Raw genomic sequence first — 14,424 nt, forward strand, 5'->3', positions numbered from 1 at the left:
GAGATTCTCACTATATATGTGAGCAAAAGTAAGATATTTTGTTGGGAGTTATAATTTTCCTGCACTGAAAATGTATTTCTGACAGATGCTTCCTTACACTGAATCTTTTCACCCCTCCTCCCTTCTGCCAACTCATGCTTATGTTTCTGCTTAAACTCGGTGACATCTAGGTATAATAGCATGGAGAGAGTCACATGGGTGTGTGTGGCATTATTGTTGGTTGTGGTTTGTTGCATAATAATTTGTATGTGTGTATATCAAAGTCACATTAGGTTATGTGGTGTGTCCTCTGAGGAGAATCAAAATCTTGATTTTGGCATTGTAAATCAGAAGGCTTACCACTAGCTCACTGGAAGACAATTTGTGTGTGAGAATCTGTTAAATCACATGAACTGAGGGGATTGTGAGAGTACAAATGGAGGGCAGAACTAAACTATAATAACTTTGTATGTGAGCAGAGTACCTGTCAGAAATGCATTTTTTTATCTAGGAAAATTATAACTTTCAGATGAAAAAAAGTATTTTGTCTCAACATGAAAATCACTTTGCACTATCACTGTTCAACATTTTGACTCTGTACATCCACAGAGAAGGTTTTCATGAAAATGCTTCATTAAATATTTTGATACTTTGTCTACAAAAGATTGTAAATGCTTACTGAAATTTGCAAACTTTTGTGAAAATATACAGAACACATAAGAAGTTATAATATAGAACTGTGAAAGTCAATCTGTGGTCAAGAACTTGCCCAATTCAACTGAACCCACATGGAAAGTATTAAATGAACTTCATCTACCACATCTGAAGGCAGCATTCCAAATGCTAATTGCCCTTTGAGAATGAAGTTTATAAGCTGAAGGTGATTTCTGTCCTGCCAAAATTTGAATATGTACTCTAGTCTTATCAGTCTAACAATTAAGTATGAAAGAAAATAAGGCAATAACATTATTGATTCCCTTAGCAATCTTAAATCCACAATTAGATCTCTGACTTTTCTCTTTTTAAAAGAAAACAAGTTGATGAATCTGAAACTATTCTTAGATGACAAACTTGCTATTTCTGGGTATCATCCTGCTAGCCCTCTTTTGAAACATTTCCAATAATTTGTTGTCCTTTCTGATCTAAGAAGCCTTACACTGAACACAATACTCCAAATGTGTCCTAATCACTGACATTTTCAGTGACAATATAGTCTCTTTAGAATTATGTTCAGTATTTATGTAGAAACATCTTAAAACTATATTTGCCTTGCAACTATCAACAACACTTTTCTTTTACAGTTCTGTAAAAGCTATTCCAATCAAAATTGTTCTCATAACTAAAATCATGATATTTCACAAGCATTATGTTGCATTTATTATAATTAAAAGACATACACCAGATAATTCAAATCCTATTGTAAAACAGAAGCATTCTTCTCACAGCAAGCAGTGCCTAGAATTTTAGTGTTATCAATAAGTTTAAGTAACCTATTGACCATTCCTTTATCTGTGTAATTGATGTAAATTAGAAAGGGTAAAGTCCTTACTGCTTTATATTTCTGTATTAGTATTAGTAAAGGCAATTCAAAAGTGTTGAATAGATCAGTAATAGTATTTTACACACTTTTATCCATTGTTGAAATTTATTTGGCTTAAGTTTGTACCTGTAAATAAATTGTGCATTTAAGATTATCACCAACACAAGTCTGAGATGCTAAAGTTTAAAATAACTCTTGTGTTTGCTCAGTTGTACAAAAAAAATTAAGACTGGAGTTGTTTTTCATTTATTTAATATTATTAGTATCTACATCTAAATAATTTTAATAAATAAAGTGTCTTTCAATTTCACATCTTTGAAAAATAAGCAAGCAAGTAAAACTGAAAGTATTTAGTGCTGCATTAACACAAGTTGATGTGTTTTGCGTGACACTACTGACAGATGTGTAATGACAGAATGTGTTTCACACTTGTAATATAAGGAAGCCATCTCGTGTTTACTCCATGTTTGTCTGAACAGTATGTTTTGGCTTACCACTGCCACAAGTATGTATATTTATATTCCTAACAACTTGAACTTTTGGAAAGGTGGGTTTATAAGCTTGACCCTTGATCACTTTGAACAGATTACACTTTTTTTGCAAATTTGTCTTTCATTATTATTCTGAGATATTTATGTTCCCTACAAATTTTGTTGAAGCCTGTTCATATTCCCCACATCAGTTTGAGTCCTTTGCTGACTTCTAATTTGGTAAGGTTGTCAACTTTTACTCTTTTGTTGGTTCCCTGGTTTTTATGATGTCAGCTTGGAGAGTGCTACTTAGGTTCACAATCATGTGAAGCTTTTATTCTTTGTCATTTGATGTTTGTAGGTGTCTCAGATGTCTCAGAGGCATTGGAATCAGATTTTTGATGTTGCTCATTTGCATTCTTCGTTATTGTCATTGGCTTCTAGACGTATTTGGCTCCTGCTGGAAGTCATGTTGTAACTGCTTGTTGTAGATTCTGATCTCTCAGCTACTGCTCCTCCATCTATTTATATTCTGAATGGATTCCATCCTTATATTTGAGGCTCTACACTTGGGCACACAAATGCCAACAGCTTTAATAACTACCCTATGTGAGTGGGGTCTATGTTAGAGAGGTAACATTTCTTGGACACCTGGAATTTCTTCTCTACAGATTTATGAGTACATTAGTTTCTGGCAGTATAAGGAATTTTTCTTCTCTTCATTAAATGTATGGTTCTTTTAGTATTCTAAGTGAACCAGTAAATTAAAATAAAAACCATATGTAAATGAAGTAGTAAGAGGACTAATAACATTCACATTATTGAATGGTAATGAACCAGTAAATTAAAATAAAAACCATGTGTAAATGAAGTAGTAAGAGGACACAAAGATTTCAGGGTAAAATAGTTTGCTTGTACAGAAGTCTTGTTTAGTATTGTGATTATCTTCTCCTAGTATACTGATAACATGACACTGAACTAATAACATTCACATTATTGAATGGTAATGAACCAGTAAATTAAAATAAAAACCATATGTAAATGAAGTAGTAAGAGGACACAAAGATTTCAGTGTAAAATAGTTTGCTTGTACAGAAGTCTTGTTTAGTATTGTGATTATCTTCTCCTAGTATACTGATAACTTTCCCTGTTATTCCACTAGGTCATTGACAATAGCCTCAACAAACTCATTAAAGATGCATACTATATTCCCACAAACTTGATTAACATATGAGTACAACTTACTTAGGACATTTCATGACACTGAACTAATAACATTCACATTATTGAATGGTAATGAAGATGAGCACTGTTCTGGACACACATACATATGATTGATCTTTTTACCCATTACATTTAGGTATAGATGGAGTGGTATATACATGATAATGCTATCTCAACAGTTGAGTAGTTATATACTGAAGCTCAGCACATACTAGTATCACATTTAAAATAAGTAACATAACTAGATCACAATCCAATCAACAATAAAGTCTTGTACATCCATTTTATATGACTATTTAGTTGCATTGGACACTATTGTTTAAGCTTAGAGAATATTACTGCAAAAAAAGGTATGCAGAAAATTTGTAAGCTGTCATTGACACATGATATTTATGTGTTTAATGATATGATTATATATTTCATGTCTGAAGTCAGGTGACAACAGATGCTTTCATCTGAAGAAAAAAATATTGATAATTCCTGACATTGGACATGAAATAATACATGTGGTACTAAAGGAAAGAAAGATAGGCCAGAAATACCAAATTGATTTTGTGTTCTAGAATTACATACTAAGATTGTATGTGGTGTTCTAAGTATCTTGCACACACGTTTTTTCACTACTGGCATTGTTATCCATTTTAACATCTTAGTTTTGTGATTACAGAATGTATTTATTTTCTGTATTATGACTTAAATTAAATAAAAATTCCTAAGTAAAGCACAATAAAATAGTATGTATTTTTATTTCATAAATTTTATTATTGGATTATTATTGAGTACTTTCTCTGTACTTCTTCAGAGATACTTATTTCTTTTTATGTGCATTTAATATCTTTTGTTGTTCACTTAATAGCTAAAAGAGCTGGCTGTTCTAATTGTTTATTAATCAATATAATTGATTGACAGTGATCACTGATTATGTTGAAATTATGATTAAATCAATTAATCAAATTTAAGTATTTTTCATTGTTTTAACAATCAATCAATGGAAATTATGATTATGCTTATCCTCACAAAATAAACAGCTCATCAAAATTAGTGTTTTGGATAATCAAAATTATGACTAAATTAGTTGTTGTGAAAAGAATCAAGATGGGGTTTCTGATTATTTGAACTATGCAACTATACTCTTCAAAAAAAGAAACGCAAAAGGAATATTTTTGTTATTTTAAAGAGAAATATATGTAATAACGTTACAAGCTCAGAGTATGTGATGTTACACGTGTTAAGGCACTGATTGTCAGACCAAAATGACAATAAAAGTTGTGCACTTTGAAAACGGAGGAAAACATCGGATTTTTCGCCAAAACGCATTCGTGTTCAATAAATTTGTTTAAGAGAACTGCATGTTCTGCAAGTGCAACATGTGCAAAATCCCTATTAAAGTGACAGGTTCTCGGTTTCCATAGCTCAGTGTTAAGCCACCGACACGCAATACAGTTACGCCAAGACTCACTAAAGCACAGTGCAACATACACCATTGGTCGCTCAGAAGCAGGCGAATCTCGATCAGATGTTGCCAGAGCTGTGAATGTTTACCCAAGCACCATCACAAGGCTATGGAATCGTCACCAACAGCATGGATCAACTCGTGACCGTCCACGATCTGGCAGACCTCGTGTGACCACACCCGCACAAGATCGCTACATCTGGTTACGTCACCTTCGGGATAGGACCACCACTGTGACGTCTACTGCCTCAACCATACCAGGGCTGTGTAGGATTTCCAATCAGATCGTACGCAACCATCGACGAGATTTATAGGCCCAATGTGCAACCCATCATGGTGAATGTCAACGATGTTTTTCAACATGACAACGCCTGTCCTCACACAGCCCGACTCACCACTGTCTTCTTGAGACACCACAACATCAACGTTCTTCCCTGGCCCTCCAGATCACCAGATTTAAACCCCATCGAACATCTTTGGGACAAGTTGGACTGACGTCTGCGACGGCGACAACCTCAACCGCAGACTCTACCTCAGCTTGCAGCAGCTTTGCAGGCTGAGTGGACAGCCATTCCGCAGGATGTGATTCATCGTCTCATCGCTTCCATGGGCAGGAGATGCCAAGCAGTTATTGATGCTCACGGGGGCATACTTGTTATTGACGTTGAGTGACGTTAAACTTCAACTAGTGAGTGTGGACTTCGCCTTTGCAGACTTTGGATGTTTAGCAGTGAATGTGCAAAGTTTCACACATGTCACACAGAACTACTTGGAATAAACTTGTTAACAATATGTCTCAAATTTTGCCTTTTGCATTTCTTTTTTTGAAGAGTATAGTTGAAATATTGATACAAGACTTGCTTGTCTCATGTTTTGTTTTTAATGCTCAGACTGTCTGACACTGGTGCTCACTGTTGCCTTTCTTCTGGTCAGCTGTTCACAACAGTGAGCATCATTTACTACCACTCCTTTTTTTTTGTTGAAGTTATTGATTAGATGGAATATAGCTAGCTGTGTAACAGTATTTGCTACTAACATTCTGTTTTTTCATGTAATAAAAGAATTAGTACACAGGATCATGCACAAAAGATACAGTGTGGTTTAAGGAATACTGTATTAATCAGTATATTCGATCATTGATTAATTGATTAGCTAGTACCACTAAGCTACCAATTTTAATTGTTGATGTGATAGTTTTACAAGGATTGTTAGAATTTTATGAATTTATAATAAATGTGTTGAAAATAATGCTATTTACCGTGTGATATCTTACCTCATCTTACGAAAGTTTTCTGAAGTGGTACTGCTCTTTATTGTTGCAGATTTTTGCTCTCTACTAGTTTTAATACTCCTGCTTATTATGGCATACTAACATACAAATAATCATTCAGCAATCTTTCACCAATAAGAGTGCAACACTACCCCTATAATAACTAGACCTTCTCTAATGTATTTAATCACTACTTGATTGTTAATCTTACTGGTTAGATGTTCTTTTTTGTTCTTGGATAATTTAACCTATCCACATATTTTTACTTTTTTTTAATTTCTCCTTCAATTAATTTGTTTTACAATTTTTTATTGTGTCATGGAGAATTACAAGGTATTTTATCTTCCCTTTTCTCTCTATTTTTGGAGTTATTTGCTTCCAGTTTCTTGTGGTCATGACTATGACTGCTCTTAATGTGGCAGCATAATTCCTGATCAAGTTTTAATGGGTCAGCAGCACAATTCTTGGCTCATGAAGTGACTTCTCTGATCTATTAGGAGTTGATTACTTTTATATTACAGTCAGAACTCACTGATGATTGTTATAATTATGTTTTTAGTGATCTTTTAATTTTGAATTAGCACAACCCTCTTGATTATGCCACTTAGTCGTGTTATTTTGGGTGACTTGCCTAGACCTTTTCCACCTTTGGTGGATTCCTTATTTAAGTATGTTTTGTTCTCTACTTGTCTCTCATTTCCTGTGTTTCCCCCAAGCCCTTGTAGAAGGTTTCAATCTCACCATTTCCTTTGTCAGGTCAAGGCTCTCAAAGGGAATAGGGCATGTATTGTCTCCTTCCATGGTTCCTAAACCCATTTTTTCTTTCATGAAATTCTTATTTCTCTGAGATCTTTTCCCATCACCCTCATGGGTGGAATTTGTCAGTTCATATTTTCTTCTCATCAGATTTCTATCTTCAATTGAGAGTCATTACCAGAACTGTAACAATTTATCTTCTTGTGATAAGTCCTCCATGTGTTTTTTTCTCTGCAGAGGACCTTTATTGCATAGTTGGTTCTCACTCTGTTGTCAGTGTTGCCTGACTAAGTATACTTAGTTTTAAATTTGCACTGTATGACCTGTGATTTTACTAGATGACTGTGATTTTGAGACTCTTCCTACCATGCTTCTCACATTCAATTCCAGGTGCTGACAGATGTTAGTTGAGTGACTCCGTTCAAATGTGCCTTATGCATCAGTATAAAATAACACATCACAAAATCACTTTCTGACTGCCATTGAGATTGACGTTTCAGTAAACCACTTGTAGGTGTGCCTTGTAGTAATTTGCTTTATAAATACCTTTGTCCCTTACTATACACTTGTGGAATAACATGAACAATGTAGATTGGAATCACTGCCCTTTTCTTGTGATCTGTTGCATTTGATGCTCATCCTGCTGCAGATCTAATATTCAATTCTAGATGCTGACAAATATTGGATGATGCACTCCATCAGTTTGATTACTCTGCTTTTGAATATAGAGTATAGTAGTCACCCATTGCACTCTTTCTGGCGTCATGGTCTTCCTGACTCTTTGTTGCATTATTTCCCTCCTTCTTTTAGTGTATGAGAGTCTTTGCCACTTACCAGTTCATAACTGCTCTAGTATTGGGCCATGGAGGTCTGCCCTCATAAGTGTGCACAATACCACTTACTTTGAGAGAGGGTGATGGCATTCCACAAGTGTCCATGGTATGATGCTATTCCTACTGTGGATTTGATGTACTGCCAGATATTGGATGCAGCATTATATATATAAATGAAAAATTAAAAAAAAAAAGCACTTTGTCCCTGACCTGAGACGTTCTTCCTTCCCACTGGATGTAGGTTCCCAGGATTCATGTGTTGGTCAGAAATAGTTCAGCAACATATGTCTTTACATGCTTGACTAATTCCTCCTTATGCTGCAGACTGAACAATAAAAATCCTTATGTTGTCAAGGTTTTGACTGGAGATGCAGTCCTTCTTCCTACCATCCATTGGGTGTTGATTCATGATGAATCTGGTGTTGGTTGTGGCTAGATGAAATACATTACTTCTTGCTTGTGTCAGAGTGCTACCCTCCTGATGTCATGGTCTGAATGGCCAAATTCCCAATTCTACCAGGTTTTGATCTGAAGATGAACATCCACCTGAGCTCCCTTCCTTCTTTCCTACCATTTGACATATGTTTGTTGTGCACACTTTTGGAGATTATTTCTTGGTATTTGGACTCCTCTTCACTGCTAGTACTCATTTTTGAGGAGCCAGGTAGAAGACCCTCTTCCTACTGCAAACCCGTGGTACAGTTCCAGAAACCAGGTGTTGGTCAAGGTTGAACGTCCATTTATGGTCTGTTATGTCCTGGCCATTCTACACCAGGGGTTCCCATTTTTCTGTTATCTTTAGTAGAGACCCCTCCAAGTTCCTGTCTGTTAAGTTTTGGTGGTACGTTACTACTAAGTGAAGAGTATACTTGATTCAGAAGTTGTGCAGTTTCCCACTTGGATGTTGTTTTTAATTATTTATTACACCTCATTGTCTTCTTTTGGGCACTTTCTAAAGGGTGATTGACTTCTCACCAACATTCTCTATGGGGAGGAGGGTAAGATATCATGTTGAAAATTGTTTTCCTAAATTGAAAATGAATTTTCCATTAGATATATACCTCCCACATCCCCCACCTTTCCTCTCCATTTCCAATTGGAATTGGTTTAGTTAGTTATGATCCATCTTGAAGTGATTAACATTTGCATCACTAGAAAGAGTGGTAGTAGTGATAGGGGTAGTATTGCAATCCTATTCGTGGAAGCTTGCTTCATGCTATTTTCCCTGTTAGCATGCAGTAATAAGTGGGACTAGCAAGGTTAGAGGCAAGCAAAAATTTGTGCTTATCAAAGACAGTACAAGTGAGTGTTTATTGGAAATGTGTTTAAAGTTCAGGAAAATGTTTACATTCAGTAGCTTAGCTGTGTATATAAAGTTAGCATTAACTTGTTGGCATTAAAAAAAGCATTCATATATATTGTAAAAGCACAACATTTTTGTTGTTCAAATTTGAAAATAATAGTCTTTTAGCTGTTTTATAAATTTTTTTTATATGTGCATGTGTGTGTTTTGTTACATATTAAAATGTATTAAATTAAAAGGACAACATTGATAGGAAGGTTAAGAAATAAGGATAAGGTGTATTCTGAAAAGCAGCATTCTCCAAAATCTTAAGTAGGTCTTTCATTTGTGATGATGAGAAAACCCACTTGTAGAGAAAAAAATATGTGTAAAAACAGCTGGTATGGATTGAGAAAATTCTATGTAGAGGAGCGAACAATGTTTCGACCTTCTTTGGTCATCATCAGGTTCACAAAGAAAGAAAGAGGTAAGTGATTGATAGCTGATCACATGTATGAAGGGGGCTGTGTAATTGAGTGTAGGAATGTAGAGGGCGTGCTTAGATGTTTGATTATATTTATTAATATAGGTATAAAAGTGTTCCTTTGTATTGGTTTATTTTGGGCTTGAGTTGTTGAATAAGTAAGTTTTTTTTAATTTTGGATTTGTTTATGTTTGTTTCTTTATTTAGTATTTGGGTGTTTTTTATGTTTATGTTGTGTTTATTTGATTTGGAGTGTTTAAAAATGTGTGAAGGTGACTTTTTGTGTTCTTTGAATCTGGTTTTCATTTTTCTACTTGTTTCTTTAATATAGAAATTGTAGCAATTATCACATTGTATTTTATAAATAATGTTGGTGTTGTGTTTGTCAGTGTAGTTTTTACATAGTATAGACCTCAGTTTTGTACCTGGTTTTTGAATAAATTTGATATTGACTGGAATGTCATATTTTGTTACTAGTTTTTGCCAAATGTTGGTTATTTTTCTGCTGATGTCGGGAATATATGGTGTACAGCAGTATATGGTTTCATGATTTTTTAATTCGTGGGATATATTTACTTTTGTTAATTGATTTTGTTTTTTATCTAGGTGTGTGTGTGTATAATGTTTTCTACAGTTTGTGGAGGAAACTTATTGATGTTGATGAAGTATTGTTTTATTTTGTGTAATTCATCGCTAATTTTATCTGGTGAGCATAGTTTTATGGCTATGTTTGTTGGTTTCTTAGTGTGTTGAGTTTTTGTTTTGTTTCATGTGCTGAGTCCCAAGGGATGTATAGTCCAGTGTGGGTGATTTTTCAGTGGATTTCTGTTTTAAATTGTGTATCAGTTCTGGTAATTTTGAGGTTAAGATATGATATTTGATTGCTTTTTTACTATTCACATGTGAGGTTAATGTGATTGAAAAAATTAAGTGAGTGTTCTGTAGATGTGAATCCCACAATCGTGTCATCTACATATTCGTATCAGTATAGTTGTGGATGTAATTCTGTGTTAATTGTTTGTGTTTCAACTTGTGTCATAAAAATATTGACTAGAACTGGTGATACTGGGTTGTCCATGCTTAAGCAATTTGTTTGTATATAGTTGTGGTTGTTGAACATCAAGTTTATCTTCATTGTGGTAAATTCTATGAAGGTTGCTAATTGATAGGTTAGGATCTCAGATATAGAGTTCTTAGGCTATCTTGCAGGCTTCAGTGGTTGGGACTTCTGTAAAGAGGGATATTACATCGAAACTGACCATTAAGGCTTTATGATTAAGTTGATTAAGGTTAGACTTGAAATTAGAAGAGTTTTTGATGAATGAAGTGGCTGATGTTACATATTTGGAGAATGCCCATGTTCTATATTTACCAAGATTGTAATTAAACAATTCATATGTGGACATTATTGGTCGCAATGGACAATCTGGTTTATGAGGTTTGGAGATGCTGTATATTTGTGGTGTGAGTGAGTCGGTCTTGAGTAGATAGGAATAAAGTGTTTTTGAAATTGTGTTGGCTTTTTTCATTTTTAGTAGTATTTTGTGTAGTTGCATTTCATGTGTCTTTGTTGGATTTGTGTGTATTGGTTTAAATTTGTTTGTGTCTGATAGAATGTTCTTCATTTTTTGGATGTATTCATTCATGTTCATTATGATTAAAGCATTTTCTTTATCTGCTTTTAGATTTTTTTGTTTTTGTCTTGTTTTAGGATTTTAATGGAATTAATGTCTCTTTTGTAAGATTATATTTTAGTTTTCTGTTTTGTGAAATTATATTGATGGTTTTATGAGAAAATTCTCTGAAAAAATTGTTTAAGATGTTGTTTCTAGGTGTTTCTTGAAAATATAAATTTTTATTTTTTCCTGCGAAGTTTGGCTGTTGGATATCAATAGAATTGTCAAAGTTGTCTTCTTTTTGTTGGTTGTTTTCAGTTGTTTTCTTGTTTTTGTTTTCTGTGGAAAGTATCACAAGTCTCCTGGCTAGGTCTTCTAAACATGTTTTAATTTCTAAGGTTGAAATGTACCTAGATGCTATTGTGAAGTTGAGTCCTTTGTAAAGTAGATATATGTCGTCTGTGTTTAATTGTTGGTCGGATCTGTTAATTATGAGGTTAGTCAACAGTTTGTTGTGTTGGTGACTTTTCTGTTGTTTGTATCTTAGTTTTTCTAGTTTTTTGTTGTGGCAGATCTTTTTGTCTCTGTTATTCCTAGTATTGATTTGGTTTATGTTTCGTTCCATAAGTCTGTAAATCTCTGGTTTAATGCAGCATGCCAGTTGATGGTATAAGTTCATAACAAAATATGGCATTCCAGTTAATACCAAATTTATTCGAAAACCAGGAACAAAACTAAGGTCTATACTATGTAAAAAATACACTGATAAACACCACACCAACATTATTTATAAAATACAATGTGATAACTGCCATGACTTCTATATTAGAGAAACAAGTAGAATAATGGAAACTAGATTCAAAGAACATAAAAAGTCACCTTCACACGTTTTTGAACACTGCAAGTTAAATAAACACAACGTAACCATAAAAACACCCAAATACCAAATAAAAAACAAATGCAAAATTAAAGAAGCCTTACTTATACAACAACAGCTAAAGCCCAAAATAAACCAATACAAAAAAACACCTTTATACCTGTATTAATAAATATAATCAAACATCTAAGCATGCCCTCTACACTCAATTACACAATCCGCTTCAAACATGTGGTTAGCTATCAGTGAGTTACCTCTTTATTTCTTTGTGAACCTGACGATGACCAAAGACGGTTAAAACATTGTTCATTACTCTACATAGAATTTTCTCAACCCATACCAGCGGTATATTTGAGGTCTTTTATTCTTTGATCTGTTTCTGTTATGCTGAACTTTTCTAGTTCACTTCAAGTACCTGCTGTACATGTTAAGATAGTTAAATTACATACACATTGATACTGTGTGGGTGTTTGTATTGCTAAGCCATGTGAGGTTTCCTTTAGTTATAAAACATTTTCCTTGACTCCATCTAGATAACGATGAACCTTTGCTAAGTGGTACAGGTAAGGTTAGTAAAGACTGCACTGAGACAGAATTGGTTGGCTGGGCTGAAGTTTTGACCAATTGGAAGCAAAAGCTGAAACAAAGGCCAAAATCCTTGGCTTTGTATGTTAGGCATGGAGTTCCTAAGGCTCTTCAAGGGGAAGTATGGCAGCTTCTGGCTGGTTGCTATGATATCAGGGATATGATGGAAAGTTATAGACTTTTAATAAACAAGGTTATTTGATTTGTAGCTTTTATAGCATCATCTTGGAAGCAAGGTGTAATTCATTGTAATCAATTGCAATAAGATCAGTTGTCTGCTAGATTTGAAGTTAAACATATTACATTTAATAACTGTTGTTTTGCCTTTGTCTTGCTATTTTTGGGGTATTTTTGTATGATAATAAAAGATAAATCATGCAGAGTTTTTACATAATTTGAAAACTAAAACATTGTTTACAACTCAAATAAATTAATGTCTTCAGCATTATGGTACATTTGTTACAGTTATACAGAAATTAGTCTTACTTTTAGAAGCATTTATTATTTGTCATAAAATGAGAAGATTATTTTTTCTTGTAACAGTTTTAGACACTAATTAAGCCAAAATTGTGATCTGGTTTCACTGAATTTTTCTTTGTGTATATGTACATACTAAGACTAGATCAAAGGAACTACAGGGTGTTCAGAGAGTCACTGTGCACTTACATATTTATTAACAGACAAAACTGCAGAGTGACTTTCCAAACACCCTGTATAATTAATTTGTTATAAATTACTGTTTCATTATCAAATTTAAAAAACAAGTTTGGCTTTAACTTGCAGAAATACACTCCATTTGAGCAGATATAATTGCAATTTCCTGAATAAGGGGCTATTGGGCCTGCAGTATTTTCTGGAACTGTCTGACAGTTCTACAACATTGTACACATACTTGACTTTCAGTAACGATCACCATCCAAGAGGAAAAATGATTTTAAGTTGTTTTTTTTTATGGAAGTGCTTTGCTTTTCTGTTGCAACACTCAAAATTTTTACTGAAGGAAAACATATTTTAAATTTGTTTTTTGATTGTTTTGTGTTTGGAACTTAATCCTTTTTTGTAATTTTTATTGGTTAAATCTGAAACATCATTTTTGTAGAAATTTCAATTGTTTTATTTATTGCTCAGCTGTAAAATACTGTTTAGTTATGCAAATACGATTGGCAATGATTGGTGTTGCAATTTCTGGGATCCAAAGTTTGGACGTGTACAAGCTCCATTATAATAAGATTACATGCTATTAAATTCTGTTTCAAATAATTCCCAAAGTATAGACCAGTCTGCTTTATGTTAAGCTTTCAGCTGTCTTCCTCTTGTTGTATTTATAAAATTTCCTTGATAAGCACAAGATCACTGATTTCATTAGTCATATGTTCTGTATTGAGATATGATTGTTGATACAAGTTTATATGCACGTACTTCACGCACGTCTTGACATTCCTGGTTATCAATTTTTATTTTATCACAATTTTCTGCTTGTTAGATGGAATAATAGGTAGGCATACAATGATTTGTGAGTGTAAGGAAGAATTTTAATGATGATGGAACATACTACATTAGTGGAAAAAACAACAACACAGTATATAGAATGAACTGTCGGAAACCATTCCCTACTGATTTCTGTGATATCAAACTTCTAACAATTTGGTCTATATACTGTGTTTTTTTCACTAATTTCAATATATGATATTGTTTTATTTTAATATGAATATACTACATGTGTTCTATCACCAATAAAGCTCTTCCTTATGCTTATAAACTCTCGTTTGCTCACTCACCTGTAATTATATAAACATAATCTGCCTCCTTACTCAAGGTAGATTGAATGTTAACTTATTTTTACTTTGAAGTTTCTTAGATTGCAATATCCAACGTAAACGAGATTATACATTTCTCATAAATCCTAGAACTTATTTGTGACACTTTGTTATGGAGCATTTTATTTTTTGTGTCACATTCAGTGGATCCTTGCATATGTATGCATTAGCCTCCTATGGAAGTGTATACCTGGTATATCTTATTCCATGCACCAACTTGATTGATAATGTTATGATA

General features: G+C 33.7%; 1 protein-coding gene across 9 annotated transcripts in view; it reads left to right on the plus strand.

Moving 5' to 3' along the window:
* The window catches only part of LOC143245026 (rab GTPase-activating protein 1-like), a 70,081-nt gene that overhangs the window by 9,537 nt on the left and 46,120 nt on the right, over positions 1–14,424 (plus strand). The gene's annotated exons all lie outside the window — the stretch shown is intronic.

Source organism: Tachypleus tridentatus, chromosome 2 (assembly GCF_004210375.1).
Source record: "Tachypleus tridentatus isolate NWPU-2018 chromosome 2, ASM421037v1, whole genome shotgun sequence".
NCBI lineage: Eukaryota > Metazoa > Arthropoda > Merostomata > Xiphosura > Limulidae > Tachypleus > Tachypleus tridentatus.